The sequence below is a fragment of the Leucoraja erinacea genome, chromosome 10, assembly GCF_028641065.1.
Source record: "Leucoraja erinacea ecotype New England chromosome 10, Leri_hhj_1, whole genome shotgun sequence".
NCBI classification, from domain to species: domain Eukaryota; kingdom Metazoa; phylum Chordata; class Chondrichthyes; order Rajiformes; family Rajidae; genus Leucoraja; species Leucoraja erinaceus.
The window spans coordinates 54,701,380-54,724,772 of NC_073386.1; the positions used below are offsets into that span (position 1 = coordinate 54,701,380).

The 23,393-nt window shown below is 42.8% G+C and overlaps 1 protein-coding gene across 2 annotated transcripts in view; it reads right to left on the reverse strand.

Annotated features, from left to right (window-relative positions):
* keap1b (kelch-like ECH-associated protein 1b) overlaps positions 1-23,393 on the reverse strand; it is a 49,333-nt gene that overhangs the window by 23,067 nt on the left and 2,873 nt on the right. Inside the window, exon 1 of one of the 2 annotated variants that reach the window (XM_055642332.1) lies at positions 17,465-17,682. The exons of the other annotated variant lie outside the window; for it this stretch is intronic. The gene's annotated coding sequence lies outside the window, so the exon portion shown is untranslated. Of the gene's footprint in view, positions 1-17,464; positions 17,683-23,393 lie in introns of those variants that run through there. 2 annotated transcript variants of the gene reach the window in all.

Sequence of the window (23,393 nt, forward strand, 5' to 3'; positions counted from 1 at the left end):
AACTCAAATTTTAAAAATTGTACTTCGGTACTCGGCAAGGAGCTTGCAAACGCATCTAAACATATGCAACAAGGAACTAGATTAACATGTCACAACGGCAGCGGACTTCTGACAATGTTCGGTCCTTTTTGCGTTATTTTATGCAAACTGAAACAGTTGCAAACACAAGTACAAATTTAGTGCAATATTTTATACAGAATAAATATTTAATCCAAATGCTAAATGTTAAGCAGTTGGTTTATCCATTTCTTTGGCCATTTATTATCCCTTTTCCACAGTGCGTTAGCTTCTATTAATACTCTGCTCGTGGCAGTCTAGTTTTATTTGTTCCGCCATGGGATTGGGCAATGCTAGTTATAATTGAACGTTTTTTGCAGGAAACTATCATATGGTGGATCAGAGTCCCCAATGCTGCCTGACCTGTTCCTCCACTCTTTGATATACGCTTAGCACATTTTCGCCTCCTCTAAAACGGCATGAATGGTTTCCCGGTGTTTGGGACTTTTCCCACTATGTTCTCATGAACAACACCAGCACAAATCATTCCTGGACCGTGCAAAATGCATTTAAGAGCAATATTCTATGTTTCTATAGATAGAGCTCTAGGGGCTAGTGGAATCAAGGGATATGGGGAGAAGGCAGGCACGGGTTATTGATTGGGGATGATCAGCCATGATCACAATGAATGGCGGTGCTGACTTGAAAGGCCGAATGGCCTCCTCCTGCACCTATTTTCTATGTTTCTAGAACTACCAATGAATAACTTGCACTTTTTAAATTTAGTAAATAGGTATGTTTTTAAAAAAGAGTGGAGAAATGGAAAAGTTTAGGAACAAAGTTCTATAGCTTTGGGTTTGAATTGGAGGATGGCTTAGACGATTTGTCAGCACAGAAATAAGTAAAAGTGGAAATAAACTCATTTTGATTGCCATAAATAGAGATTAGTAGGCCTCAGCTTAAATGAACCAGGACTTTTGGTCAAGGACTGAAGGATAACGACTGCTTGTTGAATAACTGTCCAGCAAGATTGGGGATAAAAAAAAGCAAAACATTTAACCAGCAAGAGTAACAAGGTGCCATTATATACTCATCAAATGCACTAAATATCACAACACCACAAGCTCTCAATATTTCTATATCAATGTGGAATCCAATTACTTCAAGACCCACCCAGTTTAACAGCATCTCTCCTCCTGACAATCAGTGTAGAATTATAAAAGTAGTTATTTCACTCCAAACACAATCCCAACCATCAACTCTGCACCAACAGTTTCAAATAGAATCTAATTGGTGCTAGTTTTAGGGTCTTTCCCCCTAAACTCAACTTCTGCTCAAGTATTTATCCTATTCCTATATGTAGGCCAAAAAACAAGATGTCAACACTAAATCAGAAGAGAGCATTAACTTTGAGTCTAAAATAAAAACAGAGACCAGAAAATGAGAAACAGAAAATGCTGAAACCATCCAGCAGATCAGAAGCACCTGTTGAAAGACAAACAGACATTGTTACGTCAAAACTTTTCAGGTTAATGGAACGGAGAAAAATTAGGAAGTGAAATGGTTTTAAACAAAACAAGAACCTGCGTCTCCCGCATTACTTTCAGAAACTCCTGCCACTACTGCTCCACCGTCATTCCTGCTCTAGAGTTTCCTTCCAGTAAACTTTAGCCAGCTCTTCCCTCATGCCGCTGTAGTTACCTTTACTCAACAGTAATACAGACATGTCTGATTTCAGCTTCTCCCTCTCCAACTGCGGATTAAATTCTATCGTATTATGATCGTCAAGAGTCAAGTCACGTAGTTTATTGTCACGTGTCCTAGATAGGACAATGAAATTCTTGCTTGCTGCAGCACAACAGAATATAGTAAGCATAAATACAGAACAGTAGTGTGTTATATATATTTATTTTTTATTTTTTCCCCTTTTTTCTATTTCCCCCCCAATTTTTCCCCTCTAATTTTTTCCCTTTTCTCTAATTATTTCCCCTTTTATCTCTAATTTTTCCCAATTTTTTCTATTCTCCATTTTTACATTAACTTTCCCTATTTTTACCTTAACATTCCCTATTTCTACCGTATCTTTCCCTAAACCTTCCCTATTTCTACCTTAACATTCATTTCCTATTTCTACCTTAACATTTCCTATTTCTACCCTATTTCTACCTTAACTTTACCTATGTCTACCTTAACTTTACCTATTTCTACGTTAACGTCACCTTAACTTTCCCTCTTTCTACCTTAACGTCACCTTAAATTTCCCTATTTCTACTTTAACTTTATCTTAAATTTCCCTATTTAAATCACCTCAACCTTAAATTACCTCAACTCTACCTACCTTAAATCACAACACAACTATCTTAAATCACCTCTACTCTACCTTAAATTTCCTCAACTCGACCTTAGATCACCTCCAATCATCTCAACTCTACCTTAAATTACCTCAAATCACCTCTACCTTAAATTAAATCACCTCAACCTTGCATTACCTCAACTACCTTAAATTAACTCAACTACCTTAAATTACATCCTCTACCTTAAATTACACCAACTCTACCTTCAATTACCTCAATTTACCTCAAATCTCCTCAACTCTACCTCAAATCTCCTCAACTCTACCTTACATTACCTCAATGCTATCTTACCGTACATAACCTCAACTCTACCTTAAATTACCTTAAATCACCTCAACTCTACCTTAAATTACATTAAATCACCTCAACTCTACCTCATTTTAAAGTTACAAACTAAACATATTCACCAAATAAAGACATGATATATACCACAATGGCATGCAGCAAAATTATAATACAGTATCTCTTTTTACACGTTGCAATGAATGGAATTTCTATTATTTCTTTCCACTTAAACAAAAAATGTGGTTGGATTATTCAGTGTATGATCAACCTCGTGAGATCAAGCCCAAGCTTGGCGATCGCTTTGCACAACACCTCTACTCAGTTCGCAATAACCAACCTGATCTCCCAGTGCCTCAGCACTTCAACTCCCCCTCCCATTCCGAATCCGACCTTTTTTACAAATTCAACACGGACATTGCCCGAGGACAGGATCAAACACAGATCTCTGGTGTTTGTGAGGCAGCAAGTCTACCAGCTATGCCATTTTTTTTGTGTTCCAACAGAGAAAATGTGTTGATAACTTTGGTTACTAAAATAAAGAAAGTATCCTTTTTCAGTCTTAAATATAAGTGACGCTATGTCCCCTTTACAGCTACTGAATAGAATAGTTTCTTTATTGTCATTGTAACATGAGCCATGTACAACGAAATTTAAAAATGTCAGCCAGTCAGTGCACCATTCAAACATTTCTAAAAGCTAACGATACATACAAGGTAAAATATTAAAAGATAAACAACTAAATAAATATCACGAAAATAGCACGCATAAACACCCAACCCTCCATCCTTCTGTCGATTTCACAGTGTACCACAGTCCCTTAGTATGTCTCGCCCCTGCGTTCCTTGGCGGCTACATTTAGTGCTTTTATAGCAGTGGGGTAAAAACTTTTTTAGTCTGTTCGTCCTTGTCCTTGTAGATCTGTACCGTCTGCCTGACGGCAACAGTTCAAACAGGGAGTGTCCGGGGTGGGAAATGTCCTTTATGATACTCTGGGATTTTTTGGTGCAGCGGGAACTGTGCAAGTCCTCCAAGGTAAGGAGAGGGCAGCCGACAATCCTCTGGGCGTTGTCAATGGCCCTCTGGAGCGCTTTCCTCTGAGCAGCTGGTGTACCACACGCATACACAGTATGTTAGGATGCTCTCAATGGAGCACCGATAAAAGGACAGCAGCAGTCTCTGAGTGATGTTATTCTTCCTGAGCACCCTCAGGAAGTGCAGTCTCTGCTGGACCTTTTTCAGCAGCGCAGTGGTGTTCACGCTCCACGTCAGGTCCTCCTCAATATGGATTCCCAGGAAGCAGAAATCCACCACCCTCTCTACAGTCCCCTCTGATAGTCAATGGTACCATGTCCGTTTTATTCTTCCTGAAGTCTATTATTACTTCCTTTGTCTTTAAGGTGTTGAGGAGCAGGTTATTTTCTTCACACCACACTGTCAGCTGCTCCACCTCATCCTGGTAGGCGTACTCATCCCCCCCGGAGATGAGTCCCACCACCGTAGTGTCATCCGCAAATTTGACAATGGTGTTGCTGTGGTGGGCGGGGGTGCAGTCATGTGTGTAGATGGTGTAGAGCAGGGGGCTCAGTACGCAGCCCTGTGGAGAGCCGGTACTGAGGCTGAGGGCCGTGGATGTATGATGGCCCACTCTGACTCTCTGGCTGCGACCCGACAGGAAGCTATTTATCCACGTACAGGTGGAGTGTGGAAGTCCCAAGTCCCCCAGTTTGTCCACCAGTTTGTGGGGAAGGATGGTATTAAAAGCAGAGCTGTAGTCCACAAAGAGCATCCGCACGTAGCTCCCCCGCTGCTCCAGGTGAGACAGTGCAGCATGGAGAGCTGTGGCTACAGCGTCCTCTGTAGATCTATTTGCTCTGTACGCAAACTGGTGGGGGTCAAAGCTTCGGGGCAGGAGTGATGTGATATGACCCCGGACCAGTTTTTCAAAACACTTCATCACCACTGGTGTGAGTGCGACTGGCCGGTAGTCGTTGAGGCTGGAGATGTTGGTTTTTTTGGGCAAGGGGACTATGGTGGAGGACTTCAGACAGGGTGGAACAGTGGACTGGGCCAGAGACTGGTTAAAAATCCTTGTAAAGACTCCAGCCAACTGGTTGGCACAGTCCTTCAACACGCGTCCAGAGACGCCGTCAGGTCCAGTAGCCTTCCTTGGATTGATGGCCCGCAGAGTGCGCCTCACCTCATGCTCCTCTATCTTGAGGGTTAGGCTGCTGTGGACCATGTGCTGTGATGTGGCTGTCTCGGGTGGCTCCACTTCAAAGCGAGCAAAGAAGTGGTTCAGCTCCTGTATGTATTAATTCAGTTCAAGACTATGGGGCAATACATTTGCCATAAAGTTGCTGCCTAAAAGTGCCAGAGACCCAGAATTGATCCTGAATATGGGTGCTGTCTGTATGGAATTTGCTCTTTTTCCCTTTGATCGCATGGGTTTTCTCCGGATGCTCTTGTTTCCTTACACATTCCAAAGGCGTGCAGGAACCTTTCTCAGACCCAACCAAAGCTTAATACTTTCCTTTTGTCCAGAGATTCTGTCTGACCTGTTGAGTAACTCCAGCTTTTTGTGTCTATCTTCAGCTTAAACCAGCATCCGCAGTTCCTTCATACACACACAATACTATACGATAGAACTTTATTAATCCTACGAGGGAAATCGTGCGTGTGTGGGTACACACACACATATATATTTATATAGTTATATGTTCATATATAAATATACACTGTATTGTTTTCTCATTTATAACATTGTTTACAGAGTACTATGTTTACATATTCTGTTGTGCTGCTGCAAGTAAGGATTTCATTGTTCTAACTGGGAACGTGAGTGAATAAAACCCTCTTGACTTGCATCGCTAATGTGTGGGATAGAACGAGTGTACGAGTGATCGGCATGGACTCGGTGGGCCGAAGGGCCTATTTCCACGCTGTATCTTTAAATTAAACTAAAAACACTCAAACCAAAGGGGGTCTAAAGAAGGGGCTCTACCCAAAACATCACCCAATTTCTTCTATCCAGAGATGCTGGCTGCTCCATGAAGTTCCCCCGCACAATTAAAGCATGGAATATTCTTCACCCTACCATAGTTACCCAACCAGACGCAACTAAATTTAAGGTAGCTCTTTTTTCCTCAAGATCCCTTTTTTGCTTAAATCCAAGTTAAGAGTCAAGACAGTTTTATTGTTGTGTGTCCCAGATAGGACAATTAAATTCTTGCTTACTACAGCACAACAGAATATGTAAACATAATACAGAACAGGAGATAAAAGTTCAGTGTGTGGTCTATATACTATAGACCATATAGATACACACAATAAATAAACAGATAATGTGCAATAGGCTGTTATTGTTCAAAGTTTGGAGTTTGGTGGTGGATCCTTTACCACCTCCAGTTTAAATTCCATTGGAATATTTTGGAGCAACTCTTACTCCCTGAAGCAAGAGTTACTCCATGGAGTTACTCCAGCTCCAGGGAGAGATTCTGCGTTGGTTTTCAGCGGTCGTGGCGAGGCGGCCACAGGATGGCGGCCAGATCTCCCACAATGCAAAGGGAGTGAGAAAGTGCCCAGCGCCGACGAGTTACCATGGCAGTGCGCATGTGATGGGCGGCTGATGTGCTGGCCGTGGTTGTGTGCATGTGCAGGGGGAGGATGTGTAGGCCATAGCAGTGCGCATGTGGAAGGCGGCCGGCCGGTGCCGCCGGATGAGGAGCGGCTGGAGAGTGGAGACCCGGCCAAAGATCACAGAGCGGAGCCCGGCAGCCCAGACACGGATGGCGGGCGGAGACAGAGAGTGACAGAGAGAGAGAGAGAGAGAGAGAGAGAGGGGCCCCACTCAGAGTTGAATGGCAGGTGCCCCGGGTGTTTGCCAAGCCGGGCAAAATGGCACAGCTTTTAGGATGCTCGGCGGGACTTTAGGTGGCCATTGGCACCTGGGCAACTGTTAATTTCGAGCCCTGCTGTACCTTCTACCTGATGGCAGCGGAGAGATGAGTGAGTGGCCAGGATGGTGTGGGTCCTTGATGAAGTTGTCTCCTTCACCTTAAGCTCCCTAATCAAATCTGGTTCATTGTACAACAGCAAATCCAGAATTGCCTTTTCCCTAGTGGGCTCAACCACGAGCTGCTCTAAGAAGCTATCTCATAGGCCAAGCCAAGTCAAGTCAAGTTTATTTGTCACATACACATACAAGATGTGCAGTGAAATGAAAGTGGCAATGCTCGCGGACTTTTGTGCAAAAGACAAACAACAAAACAACCAAACAAATTATAAACACAATCATAACACACATATTCTTTTACATAGTAAATAATGGAAGGAAAAATGTTCTGTAGAGTTAGTCCCTGGTGAGATAGGCGTTTACAGTCCGAATTGCCTCTGGGAAGAAACTCTACAAATTCTACATTCTACAAATTCCTTCGAATGGGATGCAGTTCCAACCCGAGATACCCTGCATATTGAAATACCCCCAAAAAGGGATGAAGTGATAAGGTGGAAAGCAGGAAAGATTAAATGACAAAAAGTATAAAAATAAATGTACAAGATGGTGATATTAAGATTAAGAAGCAATTAAGCACCAATAAAGGTCACCGACCTCAAACATTAGATTCACTTCTCTCTGCCTGATCCACTCAGTATTTTCAGCATCATCTATTTTTAGTTCAGATTTCCAGCAACAAGTGAGGGAACAAATGTCAGTCCGCAAACGTTAAATGGCAGAACCAGAATAATTATCTGATAGAAACCAACGGATGCTGCAATTCATTCTAATAATCAATAAATTATTATTGAAATCTAATCTAATATCCTGATGTTTATGAAAGAACAGCAGATGCTGGTTTAAATCGAAGGTAGCCACAAAATGCTGGAGTAACTCAGGCAGCCTCTTCGGATAGAAGTAATGGGTGACATTTCGGGTCGAGACTCTTCTTCAGACTGAGTGTCAGGGGAGTGGGAGTTACAGAGGTAAGGAAGTGTAAAGGCACCTCAAAAGCTGCCTACCCCCCACACTGGATCCCTATCAGTTTGCCTACCGCAAGAACAGGAGTACGGAGGATGCCATCTCAACGGCACTTCACTCCGCCCTCTCCCACCTTGACAACAGAGACACTTATGTAAGAATGCTGTTCATCGATTACAGCTCAGCATTCAACACCATTATTCCATCAAAACTGATCACCAAACTCGGTAACCTGGGCATCGACCCCTCCCTCTGCAACTGGATACTGGACTTTCTAACCAACAGACCCCAGTCTGTGAGGTTAGACAAGCACACCTCTTCAACCCTCACCCTGAACACCGGCGTTCCTCAGGGCTGTGTGCTGAGCCCCCTCCTCTACTCCCTCTTCACCTATGACTGCACACCTGTACATGGTACTAACACCATCATCAAGTATGCAGATGATACAACGGTGATTGGCCTCATCAGCAACAACGATGAGCTGGCCTACAGGGAGGAGGTCCAGCACTTAGCAGCATGGTGCGCTGACAACAACCTGGCCCTTAACTCCAAGAAGACCAAGGAGCTCATTGTAGACTTCAGGAAGTCCAGAGGTGGCACGCACACACCCATCCACATTAACGGGACGGAGGTGGAACGTGTTTCTAGCTTCAGGTTCCTGGGAGTCAACATCTCCGATGACCTCTCTTGGACCCACAATACCTCTACTCTGATCAAGAAGGCTCATCAGCGTCTCTTCTTCCTGAGGAGACTGAAGAAGGTCCATCTGTCTCCTCAGATCCTGGTGAACTTCTACCGCTGCACCATCGAGAGCATCCTTACCAACTGCATCACAGTATGGTATGGCAACTGCTCTGTCTCCGACCGGAAGGCACTGCAGAGGGTGGTGAAAATTGCCCAACGCATCACCGGTTCCACGCTCCCCTCCATTGAGTCTGTCCAAAGCAAGCGCTGTCTGCGGAGGGCGCTCAGCATCGCCAAGGACTGCTCTCACCCCAACCATGGACTGTTTACCCTCCTACCATCCGGGAGGCGCTACAGGTCTCTCCGTTGCCGAACCAGCAGGTCGAGGAACAGCTTCTTTCCGGCGGCTGTCACTCTACTAAACAACGTACCTCGGTGACTGCCAATCACCCCGCCCCCCCCGGACACTTATTATTTATTTTTTATTCAAATCGTTTGCTATGTCGCTCTTCAAGGGAGATGCCAAATGCATTTCGTTGTCTCTGTACTGTACACTGACAATGACAATTACAATTGAATCTGAATCTGAATCTGTAAGAGATCAAAAGAGATGAAGTTGAAGGAAAATGTAGAATAGACCATTGTTAGCGTGAGGAAGGCGACAACAAAGCAAACAGATACAATGTAATCAGCGGGGCAGTCAGATTGGTCAGAGAACTGGGAGAGAGATGGAGAGAGAGGGAAAGCAAGGGTTACTTGAAGTTAGAGAAGTCAATATTCATACCGCTGGGGTGTAACCTGCCCAAGCTAAATAAGAGGTGTTGTTCCTCCATTTTGAGCTGGGCCTCACTCTGACAATGGAGGAGGCCCAGAACATGTATGGTGGATACTGTATTCTAGTCCATCCCTCAGATTAGGGAAGGCAAGAGTCAGAGGTGGACATTTGGCAGAGAGCCAAATGGAAAATTTCTAAGGCACAAGCAGGGGGGCACCTATGTATTCAGAAAATGTGACAGGAGCAGGAAAGAGTAAAACTGAAATAAAGGGTGCCCCATTTAACTCACGAATAGACTGGTATTGCATCAGCCCACTTGTAGATTTCCATAATATTTTTTTTTGGAGAAAGTGATTGGAGTCATGAATTCCCATCTTGTAGCAAACACTCTAAGGTTTCCCAACCAAAATGAACCACTCATGTTTTTCTAGATATTCCAACAGTCTTTACATCCTTTACCACTCCCTTCAGAGTTTGCTACATTTTCAAGTCCCGTGGTGTCTGTAAATGTTGAAATTCTACCCCTGTATTTAATCCAAGTCATTGACCTTGGTGTAACTCCATTCTGTAACTCTTCAGTTAAAACAAAAATCAACTATTCGCCACATCCGTTTTCTACCTTTTAACTAAGTTTCCACGCTGGCCTTATTCCTTCTTTGCAAATTTACTGATCTAATAAGCAATTCCTTAAAGTACATTTTTAAAACCCCTTGTGCCCACAACTGTGCCCACCCTCACACTTCTCTCCAGAGCCATTCAAAAACCCAAATAAATTAAACATATTGATACCATAGGAAGCTGTCAGAATCAAAGCATTATAAAAGGCACTGTTCACAACACGACAACTACACACTTTAAGTATTGCTAAAAAAAGCCAAGTAGTATTTTTGTAAATCACGTGAAATAATGAATATGTACATAGAAGCCAAATGTGACTCAACAAAACATTAGATTTACTGCCTGTGCCGATTACAAATGAAAATAGGTCAACTATGATATAGACCTTTATTCAGCTCTTCAATTTTATGCATTTAACCTCAATTTTACCCAACTGAATAAATGTATCTACTACAAACAATTACATACAAATCTAAAAACTACTCTGAACATTCTACTGTGTTTAACTGATTGAGGCAAAATATTAGACAAACTTTAGCAGAAGGAGCAAGCAGAGGAGGGGAGGGGAGGGGGGGGGAGAAAGAGTTATGGAGCCAATTACCAACTTCAATGCCTTCGAGCAGTTCCACTGCGATTTCAATGAATTGCAGTGATAGCAAGAAAGTAGAAGCAAAGGCATGTTTGGACTTTGTACAGTGCCTTGAAACCATACAACTTCAAGAGGAAAGGAACCTGCATGCAAACAGAAAGCTCTCCCCTTGCTGCCCATTTACTCCTATTTGCACCAGCCCAGCAGACGAAAACCTCCTATGGTGGCTCCTCCTGAACTATTGTCAACACCTTGGCGAATTACTTCAAAATGACTCTAAATGTTCAAGTCAAGATGGAGCCTATGACATAACTCGGGCACGAGAATATTATGGCTGCATATTCCACATTTCCAGAAGTTACAATAATTGGGAGCTGGAAACATTTGTTAATTTTCCTCTTGATCTAGGAACCAAATGTCACCTCAATTTAGAAAAAAATTACAATTTAATACAAATTAGGGATTGAATCAGCAATATGCCTAATGATGAACACACCAAACAGACTATTGGGACAATTGATTGGCTGATTCCACTATGAAGACTTCACCTCACTTGATTTCATAATACATTCAGGTATTTTTTTTAGTTAAAAACACAAAATAAGCAATTGCTTTTGCATAATTGACTTTTTATGTAAACAAGTTCATTCAATGTCATCATGATAGAAGCTGAAAAACTATTGAGGGGGAAATAGGTACACGTATAAATATTTGTTTTTGCCCACCTATAGCCTGATCCCTTCCAAGGAAAGGTACAGCAAATGCTAACTCTTCATAACCTCCTGTAACTAAATCAAAATTGATCCACCAAATAGATATAAACTTAATCCAAGTTGATTAGAACAGCCACTAAATATTAATATTAATTTCTCTAACTTCAAGTAACCCCTGCACACTCTCTCTCTCCATCTGTCCCCACCCAAGTCATACCAGGTTCCCGTTCACCCCCAGCAAACAGCTAACAATGGCCTATTTCCTTTATTATTGTTACTTTTTTGCATATCTTTCATTCATTTGTTCTATATCTCTCTACTGTCTCTATCTCTTGTTTCCCTTTCCCCCCCCCGACTAGTCTGAATAAGGGTCTCGAGCTGAAACGTCACCCATTTCATCTCTCCAAAGATGCTGCCTGTCTCCCACTGAGTTACTCCAGCATTTTGTGTCTATCTTTGGTTTAAACCAGCATCTGCAGTTCCTTCCTATACCTGAATATTAAAAGCATTTGGTATACAAATTTCAAGGCATATGTTTTAGATGGTAGCTAAGTTTTCTCTTGTATTCCTGTGTCAGAATCAACTCTGTTCAATGTGTAAGACAAGGACAACAATTCCCAGGCACAGGCTGTGGCACGACATACATAATCAAAACTTTCAACTCAACCGTTTTATAATTTCTATTAAAAATAAAGTGAAAACTAGTTGTTGCATCTTGGATGTAAAATTACTTTAAGAGTCTATAAAATAAGTTATTCCACGGTATGGGGCAAAAACTAAAATCCAACCCATTATTTTTATGCCAGTCAGTCTTCAATTACTTTTGGAAAATCAAGCATCACAGGGATGAGACAGACACAAAATGCTGAAGTAACTCAGCGGAACAGGCAGCATCTCTGGAGAGAAGGAATGGGTGACATTTCGGGTCAAGGGGGTTGGTTTTGTATCCATGTATTTGCCATACAGTTAACCCTCATTATTACGTACATCTTTGTAACGGGTTTCAGTTATAGCAGCCAAAATCTGTCGTAACCGAGGAGTCTATTTGTATCAGGACTGAATTCATTGCTTCACAGAGTGACTGCTAGGTGGTTGGAGCAAATCTTGTCTCAGTCTGTGTTTTCCTTTCCTGTTTATTGTGTGTCCTGTTTAGTACATGTATATTGGCTGTTCCAATAGTGTACATATTTACCCCCCTTACGGACAATCGGAAAAATCGGACACCATTCCATCGTGGTCCGTTCCTCACTTGATCATTGACCTTGGGTGTAGATTAACCTTTATTAACCCATGCCATTTATAATCTCCACTACACATATAATGCATGCCACCCATTACCTGGTATTACGGTACTACACTAATGCTGACAGAACGTATGCTGAGCTTAGCAGCTAGCAGAACGTATGCCGAGCTTCATGAGCACGGCTGTGCAACTTAAATGCTCTGTATTTCTGAATGGAATAAAGACCTATGTTTTACCATGCATGTTGTAGTGGATCATCTACAAACATGGTGTCAGAAGTGGCTTTCGGCAAAACTTGCCACTACTGCAAGAAGAAAAACCACTTCACTCTTTATTGCCGCGCTCGTGGTACGAGGGTCCAGCCACAATAATCTCTCTACGCGCTTGAGCCCACACTTTCCCACGAGGCTCCGACTGAAATATTGGCACCAGCAGAGCCAAAACTGCAAAACCTGCAAGAAAACAGCCATAACATACATTCTTTAACTGACCAACTGTGCAAACACAAGGATCCCATGACAACACCAACAACAACACGAAAGTCGCTGCAAAGATAGATACTGGCGCACAGTGCAACGTACTATCCTTATCAGACTTCCAAACAATTCACAACAGTGAAACCATCATGAAAACAAACTCCAAGTTACACCCATTTGGTGGGGGTGGGGGGGGGGGGGGTGGGGGTGGGAATTGCAACCAGTTGGTAAAGTCACACCACAATGTCACCTAGCATCCCAAGTTTACAATCTGGACTTTATCATTGTTAGAGGGGAAGTGCCCCTCCTCCTGGGCATCGATGCCTACCATGGCATGGGCCTAGTCACCTTCGGCAAAACTGTGTACCAACTATCCACTTCTCAATGTCCCACCCAACAACTACTCGCACAATACAAAGACCTTTATGACAACCAGCTAGGCAAGCTTCCCACAGAATACATTATTGTAACCAACCCGGAGGTCACACTTGTCGTTCGTCCCCACACCGGGCTTACCCTGGTCCACAGTGGCAGCCGACATCTTTGAGTGGTACGGCAAACAATACCTGATTCCAGTTGATTCCTAGTACGGATGGTTCGAAATCGACCTTCTCTGTGTGGTCTTCCTGTAGCCCGACCTCAGCCATGGTCATTCAGAAACTAACTCACCACTTCTCTGTCCACGGAGCACCACTCCAGCTACTCTCAGACAACGGAGCTCAATTCTCTAGTCAGTTTTTCAAGGATTTTGCGACACGCTGGGACTTTCACCACAGCACCAGCAGCCCCGAGTACTCGCAGTCCAACGGCCTGGCCAAATGCGCGGTAAGAAGCGCAAAACTAATGGAACGCTCACACTGTGCATCAAATCCAGGACAAACAGACTCAGGAATAGTTGCTTTCCGAGAATTATATCTACTATAAATTCAAATTCACACATGCACTGACTACACCGCCCAACACGGACTTCCATCTGTATATATGTATATATGTATGTAGCGCCGCAGAATTTGTGCACCTATTCCCCCCCCCCCCCCCATCTCCCTTCTGTTTTTTGTTTTTTCTGTTTCTTGTTTTATGTGCTAAATTGTATGTATGCACTGAGTACGAGCAGCTTTCAGTTTCACTGTACATGTATAGTGACAATAAATGGCATATCTATATCTACACAGGGCCGGCTCTGATGTCTATCTCGACTTACTCAACCTAAGAAACATCGTCCACGACCCTCTCCTGGGATCTTCGGCCGAACGACTCGTGTCACGGCGAACCCGCTCTACTCTGCCTATGGCCAAGCAACTGTTAGAACCACGTTCGCGCACCGTCGGCGATCCAATTCCAGCTCCAACAACACCGAGACACACAAAGAAAAAATACCATGATAAAACCAGCTCTCCGCTTCAACCGCTCAACAAGGGACAGGTTGTCAGTCGCTCAGAGGCTATGACCGCCTCGGTGTCATTCTGGGTGCAACCACGGAGCCACGCTCGTACCTGGTCAGTATTGACAATTGCATTTATTGGGGGAACCTCACTATCAAACTTATTTTTTGACTCAAAATACTAAGAGATACATCAAGCAAGAAAAATAAATGAAACCTTAAACTTGGCAAGTCTTGGGAATAGAGAGAAAAAAAAATCAAATATGACTCCTTACAACATTGATAAATATTTTGCAGCAAATTAATGTTGCCGTTTCATGTCCTCCAGAGATGCTGCCTGACCTACTGAATTAGTCCAGCACTGTTTTTTTCCCCCCCAAACCAGCATCTACAGTCCCTTGTGCCTACCTTTTTTTTTTACTGTAGTCATTTACAACATTGGCAAACTCAGCCAATTTGTGTAACACGACATTCCACAAACAGCCAATGAACTAATTAATGAACACAAGATAATAATCTGCAATGATAGTTTTTAAATAATGGACACAAAGCTCCTGACAATATTGCAATTTGTTGGGAAACAGATAGAAAATCATTAATGGATGTGCAAATTGTATGTGAGAATTTCAAAATACAACACATATTTATTAAAATCCACTTACAGCATTGGTCTGCAGAACATTACAGTACCTAACAGCTACTGACTGAATTACGTAAGCAAGCTCTTGGTAATATAAATAGCATTTTAGGCGGAGCAACTACTAACAAGCACTTCAATTGATTAGTAGGAAATAACCAATCTACATCTTTCCTTGTAGAAACAAAATAAAGCAATGAGTTTGTCGCAGATCAGTTCATCGCATAAATCTCGAAAATGAGAGCATGCAGCTATGCGTTTCAAGCCACTAATAAAACATTCTATCGGCTCGCCAACCTGTTGCGTACAAGCAAAAAACTTGGTACGTTCGATAACAGAGATCGAGGGGAGGTCACTCAGCTGTTTAAACTTTGCAAGTAGAACAGCAGGGTCATCAATCGTTTTTGCAGGCACTAGGATCTGTCCTTTGCATCTAAAACAGCTGGATCAAAAGTAAAACGGTCCGCACGTTTCATTGCCTCAGGACCAGCCAGGTTTAGTAGCACGGAACCACGTACATCTGGAGGATCGTTGCGATGAACGATGTGAATGTAGTCGCGCTCGAAAAGGCACCAGCGTTCAGCAATGTCAGAGTCAAAGATCAGAGGACTAGGATGGCAAGACGAGTTTGCCGTGATAGAGATAACAGGCACATAAAACTAAAGTAAAAAAAACAAAACCCTATAGACATGAACGGAGTAGGTAAGACTCACTTCTGACACCATGTAATGAGTGGAGTCGTACACACATCAAAATACAACTCATATTTATTAAAGTCCACTTACAGCATTGGTCTGCAGAACGTTACAGTACCTAACAGCTACTCAGACTGTATGACGTATGCAAGCTCTTGGTAATATAAATCGCATATTAGGCAGAGCAACTACTGACAAGCACTACAATTGGTTAGTAGGAAATAGCCAATCTACAATAAAAAACCTTCATGACTGAACAGCTTAAAAAAAAGGGCTTCAAAATCTGTTAATACCCACACATTTATTGGCTGGTTGGTAGTTTAACTAGTTTGATTACCTAAATGGGAATTGGCAAGTAGCAACAGTAGAAGAAGAAAAAACCTTAGCACATTTGGAAAATAGGCATCTTCAGTTAGATTGATTAGTGCCGTATGCTCACAAATTATTAATTTGCTGTTTTTTTACAAACACTGAAAGTTATGCGAACAAGTTGTGGCCCATCATACAAGGACATTCTGATAAGAGACAGAGTTAAAAGGATACAAACCAACAAAATGAAATGGGAACTTAGATTGAAGTGGTTCACTCTTCCCACACTTGTAATGCTTTGATTGTCCTGCTCATAACAATGCTCTCTTCTGGCTAACAATTGTTTAAATTGGCCTTGAACCCTTAATCTAATTCAGAGTCAACAAAAAAGTAATCTTAGAACACTTATGTAAGTTATCATTTCTCTCCACATTCAATCAACTGAGATATGATCTTGACTCCTGTAAATACATATTCCAAACAATTAAATGCCTTACAAGTACCTGAACCTGTTGCTTGTTCAGGAGATGTCTGTTGAACTTATTGGTTTAAATCGTCAAATTCTGTTACCATTTGGTATTTTTCGATTGTTTTAAAAATCAGTTATATGATGATTGATTTTGTGATTCCATTTAACTTTCTCAAAAATTCAATCTGTTTTAGAGACCTAATAAAGTTGAGATCTGAACAAAAAGACAATTGTTTAAACGACACTATTGGCAAATAGTGTCAACTGTTTTACAACTTTAGCTAGAACACTGAAGTAAATTCTGGAATTCGTCCAAAGTTGACAAACTCCGAACTTCTCAAAAGAAATTGTGAATACTCTGCTGCAATTGAAGATGGAATGCACGTGAGAGGAGCAGATCAAATCTACTCCGTCATTCAATCATGGCTGATCTAACTCTCTCCTCAATCCCATTATCCTGCCTTCTCCCTAGAACCCTTGACACCCATACTAATGAAGAATATATCTCTGCCTTTAAAATATCCCTCGACTTCCCACAGCCTTCCCCACAGAAGGCTGTGGCAATGAATTCCACAGATTCATCACCGTCTGACTAAATAAATTCCTCCTCCCTAAAGGAACGTCATTTTATTCTGATTAAAGACGAAGGGCGAATTAGTTAATGACTACAAAACATCGGCGGAGTAAATTGGATTTTAGTGGTGGGGAAACAAGCGTGATTAGCGCCCACGTGCCTTTAACAGAAGAGCAGCAATGTTTTAGTGCTAATCCGTTGTATCTAGCTTCCCTGCTGAGATTCCGCCGCCTAAGCGCCAGGCTTGTCAGGAGAGAAGCTCCTTCAGTCGATGTAAACTCCCGCCAACTCGGTGAGTAGCCCAACTCAGAAGGAAATGAAAGTTGGGGAACAGGGGAGAGGGGAGGGTGATTTTAGTACTAGATGAAGGGAGGATGAAGGGAGCGTAGTAGGAGCAGTGCCGTCTTCTAGCGCTTTGACTGAGACGCAGGCCGAGCTTTGATAGCAGCATCTGGAGTTGAAGTCAGGGTACATCACACCCCCCCTCCCACCTCTACATCGCGGCAACGAGCTATGTAGCCGATGGTTGCAACAACGTTGCTCGGACATTTTGCATTGACCCTCCGCTACGTTGTAACAACCTCGGCCGCCACAATTTTTCACACCGACATGCAAGAACCGCCGAAAAGGCCGCCGCCGCTGCTGCTCTCTCTCACCCCCCACCACCGCCTCCCTTCCCTCCTGGATACTTACACTCGACCCGGAGAAAAGAGGGTGCAAGCCGGCGCTTTACTCGCTCCCCGGCTGGCTCTTTGCAACCCCCCTGCCCCGGTCCTGATTTATCTCCAAAACTGAAGCTCGGTGACAGATTCCCCGGTCACACCTAAAGCAAGGAGGTGGAGATTGAGCGTGTGCAAGCTGCTCCGTGCAGCGAGTGACAGCCGCCGCAGCCACTGAGCAGCAGCGAGCGGAGCGGCCACTGGCCGAGATGATCGTTGCAGGCGGATCAACTCTAACCGTCGCACTCACGATGACTCGGCAGCAATCGAGGAATTGTTTTTGTCACAATAAAAGTCAGCATTTACTGTGCGTGTGATGGATGCCGTGTAGTTTAACCCGCGCTGGAGCCTTGAACAGACTGTGTGACACGTCAGCAAATTGCTACTTGCATCGAGTCAGACAGCGGGTTACAAAGTATTAAAAAAATCCTACAGTGTTGGTAACATAACAAGTTACAAACTAGTTCGTTGGGATTTTAAATATATAATTTTCGGAACCGCACGTCAACGCAATAAATTAGAATACAATAAAATTCCACAGGATCATAAATCAGTCTTTTAATGTCATAAGTTTTTCATGTTATATTGAGCAGTGTCCATTAAGTGTGCAAAGGCAGATTATTGGAATCTTTGTTTGAGAACTGACCATTTTATTTATGGATTTTGAAAACTAAGTGTAAACCATTATCGATTAAATAATGGTTGCTCTCATATAAGGTCAGAGAGAGAAAGATAGATAATAATAATACTACAATGTGTATTTATTCAGGGGTTTTAATGTAAACACAATGATTCAAGGTGCATTTAGGAACAAAATTTGGCAAGTAAAATTCAACAGCTGAATCCACAGATGCCAACGGTGAGAGGCTACATTTGGACACAAACAATCGCCAGAATTATTGCCGGTTACAGGGCTGGAGGAGATTACAGACGCAAGAAAGTTGAGATAATGAAGAAGATTTGAAAGCCGAGGCAAGAATTTTACAATGAGACTTTGCAGAGCACAACACTGCACATGGCCGGGACCTTAGGCCCACAAAGTTCCTGCCGAACATGATGCCAGGTTAAACTGTCTGGTCTGACTGCATATAACCAGGTCTGACTGCATATGATCCATGTCCCTCTATTCCTTGCATATTCATGTGCAAATCTGAAATCCTCTTAAATCCCACTATTGTATCTGCCACTACCATCACGCCTGACAGCATTCAACAGGAAACTTTGACTTTGGTTAGACTTTTGAGATATAGCATGGAAACTAGACCTTCGGCCAACCGAGTCCACACCGACCAGTGAACATCCTGTCCACTAGCACTATCGTACACACTCAGGAAAATTTACCATTATTTTAACCGAAGCGAATTAGCCTGCAAACCTGTATGTCTTCGGATTGTGGGAGGAAACCGGAGCACCCGGTGAAAACCCACAATCCAAAGGCGTGCAGGTTTCTAGGTTAATTGAATTCTGCAGTGCGTATAGGATAATGTCAGTGTATGGGGGTGATCGCTGGTTGGCGCGGACTCGGTGAACCAAAGGGCCTGTTTCTACTCTGTATCTCTAAAGTTTACAAATTGAAAACTTTTTTGAATGATGGTGTGCAACAAAGAGTCAAGAATGTATTATTGTTATATATCCTGAAATGTTACAATAAAATTCTTACTTGCAGCAACACAACCGGTATGTAAACAGAGTACATAGTAGATACCATAATAAACAAAAATAAGTTTCATAAACTAAAATAAACTAGATAATGCAAAAACAAAGCCTAAAGTCCCTAGTGCAGTCAAGGGAGTTTGGAATGTAGTTGGAGTTTGTAGTGTTTAATAGCCTGATGGTTGTTGGGAGCAACTGTTTCTGAACTTGGATGTTACATTTTACGGGCTCCTATACCTTCTTCCCGATGCAGGAGTAAAATGAGAGCGTGGCTAGTGTGGTGTGGGTCTCTCATAATGCTGGCTGCCTTTTTGAGGTAGCACCTCCTGTAGATCCCTTCGATGGTGGGGAGGTCAGTACCCGTGATGGCCTGGGCAGTGTTCACCACTTTTTGCAGTCTTACTCATTCCTGGATGGCCTGTTGCCGAACCAGGCTGTGATGCAACCAGTCATTATATTCCCTGTTGAAGTTTTAGAGAGTATTTTTCGACACACCATATCTTCTCAATTTTCTAAGTAGTTGATGGGCTTTCTTTAAGATTGCATCAAAGTGCTGGGTCCAGGACAGATCTTCAGAGATACGCACATCCGGGGACTTGATGTTTTATAATTCTCCATCGACCCGTTCATGAAGACAGGTTTGTGGATTCTCAGACTTCCTCTTCTAAAGTCAACAATCAGTTCCTGGATTTACGGACATTAAGAGCAATGTTGTTGTTCTGGCAGCATTCATTCAGATGAATGATCATCTTCCTATACTCCGACTCATCATTTTGTGTAATTCATCCAATAACAGTAGTGTTGTTGGCGAGTTGGAGGTGTTGTTGCCACCTCGTACAGATGTTAGTACATCTCGTAAGTGTTCTGTTGATGAGAAAGTTGAGGATCCAGCTGCAGAGGGTTGTGCAGACACCCAGTTTCCTGAGATTGGTAGCACATATGGAGGGGATGATGGTGTTGAATGCTGAGCTGTAGTCTATGAAAAACAGCTTGATATCTGTGTTTTTATTGTCCAAATGGTCCAGTGCAGAATGAAGAGGCAGTGAGTTTGCATCCTTCGTTGATCTATTGTGGCGGTAGGCAAATGGTAGTGGGTCCAGTTCTCGCAACTTCTCAAAGCACTTCACACCATGTACTTTAATGCCATCTGTCGATAGTCATTGAGACAAGACACCTTGCTCTTCTAAACTGATCAAATACCAGTACAATGATAGATAAGTCAGTTGAATAAAGAAATCAGAATTCACAGACTCCTCTGTCAAGCTTCTCAAGTTTGCGGACGAGACAACCCTGATTGGACTGATCCAGGATGGGGAGGAATCTGCCTACAGACAGGAAGTGACACAGCTGGCGACCTGGTGCCATTGCAACAACCTGGAGCTCAATGTTCTTGAGACGGTGGAAGTGATTGTAGACTTTAGGAGAGCTTCCTGTCCCCCCACTCACCATCAACAAAACCACAGTCACATCTGTGGAGTCATTTAAGTTCCCTGTAACCATCATCTTCAGGGACCTTAATTGGGAGGCCACCATTGACACCACAGTCAAAAAGGCTTAACAGAGGATATACTTCCTGCGGCAGCTGAGAGAACAGAATCTGCCACAGGCAATGATGGTCCAGTTTTATACTGTCATCATAGAGTCTGTCCTCACCTTCTCCATTATGGTCTGGTTTGGTTCAGCTACCAAGCATGACATCCAGAGGCTGCAGCGCATCGTTCGATCAGCCAAGAAGGTTGTTGGCTGCAACCTTCCCACCCCATCGATGAATTGTGCACTGCAAGGGCCAGGAAAAGATCATCTCTGACACCTCTCACCCTGGACACAAACTCTTTGAAGCACTTCTCTCTGGAAGGCGACTCCTGCTTGTCAAAGTCACCACAGCCAGACATAAAAACAGCATTTTCCCACGAACAGTAGCTCTACTCAACAGCCAAAAGTCTGTAGCCCCCTTGTGCTCTGGTATTTTATTTCATTCTTCACATGTTTAAATTATAATGTATTATTTTTAATTATAGAAACATAGAAATTAGGTGCAGGAGTAGGCCATTCGGCCCTTCGAGCCTGCACCGCCATTTAATATGATCATGGCTGATCATCCAACTCAGTATCCCGTACCTGCCTTCTCTCCATACCCCCTGATCCCCTTAGCCACAAGGGCCACATCTAACTCCCTCTTAAATATAGCCAATGAACTGGCCTCAACTACCCTCTGTGGCAGAGAGTTCCAGAGATTCACCACTCTGTGTGTGAAAAAAGTTCTTCTCATCTCGGATTTAAAGGATTCCCCCCTTATCCTTAAGCTGTGACCCCTTGTCCTGGACTTCCCCAACATCGGGAATAATCTTCCTGCATCTAGCCTGTCCAACCCCTTAAGAATTTTGTAAGTTTCTATAAGATCCCCTCTCAATCTCCTAAATTCTAGAGAGTATAAACCAAGTCTATCCAGTCTTTCTTCATAAGACAGTCCTGACATCCCAGGAATCAGTCTGGTGAACCTTCTCTGCACTCCCTCTATGGCAATAATATCCCTCCTCAGATTTGGAGACCAAAACTGTGTGCAATACTCCAGGTGTGGTCTCACCAAGACCCTGTACAACTGCAGTAGAACCTCCCTGCTCCTATACTCAAATCCTTTTGCAATGAAAGCTAACATACCATTTGCTTTCTTTACTGCCTGCTGCATCTGCATGCCTACCTTCAATGACTGGTGTACCATGACACCCAGGTCTCGCTGCATCTCCCCCTTTCCCAATCGGCCACCATTTAGATAATAGTTTGCTTTCCCGTTTTTGCCACGAAAATGGATAACCTCATATTTATCCACATTATACTGCATCTGCCAAACATTTGCCCACTCACCCAGCCTATCCAAGTCACCTTGCAGTCTCCTAGCATCCTCCTGACAGCTAACACTGCCCCCCAGCTTAGTGTCATCCGCAAACTTGGAGATATTGCCTTCAATTCCCTCATCCAGATCATTAATATATATTGTAAATAGCTGGGGTCCCAGCACTGAGCCTTGCGGTACCCCACTAGTCACTGCCTGCCATTGTGAAAAGGACCCGTTTACTCCTACTCTTTGCTTCCTGTTTGCCAGCCAGTTCCCTATCCACATCAATACTGAACCCCCAATGCCTTGTGCTTTAAGTTTGTATACTAATCTCTTATGTGAGACCTTGTCGAAAGCCTTCTGGAAGTCCAGATACACCACATCCACTGGTTCTCCCCTATCCACGCTACTAGTTACATCCTCAAAAAATTCTATAAGATTCGTCAGACATGATTTACCTTTCGTAAATCCATGCTGACTTTGTCCAATGATTTCACCACTTTCCAAGTGCTGCTATCCCATCTTTAATAACTGACTCTAGCAGTTTCCCCCCACTACCGATGTTAGACTAACTGGTCTGTAATTCCCCATTTTCTCTCTCCCTCCCTTATCTACTATATCGTGTTGTTACTTGCGAGCAAAGCACCAAGGCAAATTCCTTGTACGTATACATATTTGGCGAATAAAATTTATTCAATTCAATTCAATTCAAATATGGATTAAAACAGAAACAGCCAGGGGCACAATGGATCAAACAACTATGGTGAGAAAAATAATTAATGTTTTGGGTTAACCTTCATCAGAACTGAGTGTTTAAAGTTGTAGTGTTTTAAGATAGGGGAGGCATGGAGCAAACAAAAAGAATAACTGAGATTGGGTGGAGAACAAGGTGGCTAGAGTGACATGATTGCTTTGAGTGTTATCTCAGAGAAGAACGTGTATGTGGAATGAAGGCAGTTAGTGAGGGAAAAAAAAATAACAATGGTCAGATTGTGAGATGCTAACCCAAGTGATCACTGCAGCTGGAAACATTCTGCAGATCAGTTAGCATTTGTGGAGAGAGGGAAACCAAGTAGTTTTACAGGCTTGTGGCTTTTCATCAGAATTGACACAAACAGGAAAGACTGGGTATGAGAAAATTGTTCAATTATGTATTAAGTCCTAAGGGCTGTAATGTGCCTAGACAAAAGATGAGGTGCTCAATATTGAATTCAACACCTTCCAATAAGGATTTGGAAAGTTCAACATTAGTAATGTGCTTATTTGGTAAATATTATTTTACCCAGGAAATTATGAAATCACTGAGTTTCAAAGAAATAATATAAACGCAGTAAATACTTGACTATTAACAAATTATACTCAGTTTAAAATTGTATATTATTAACATGGGCAGTTTCAGCAAAGCTGAACTAAGATG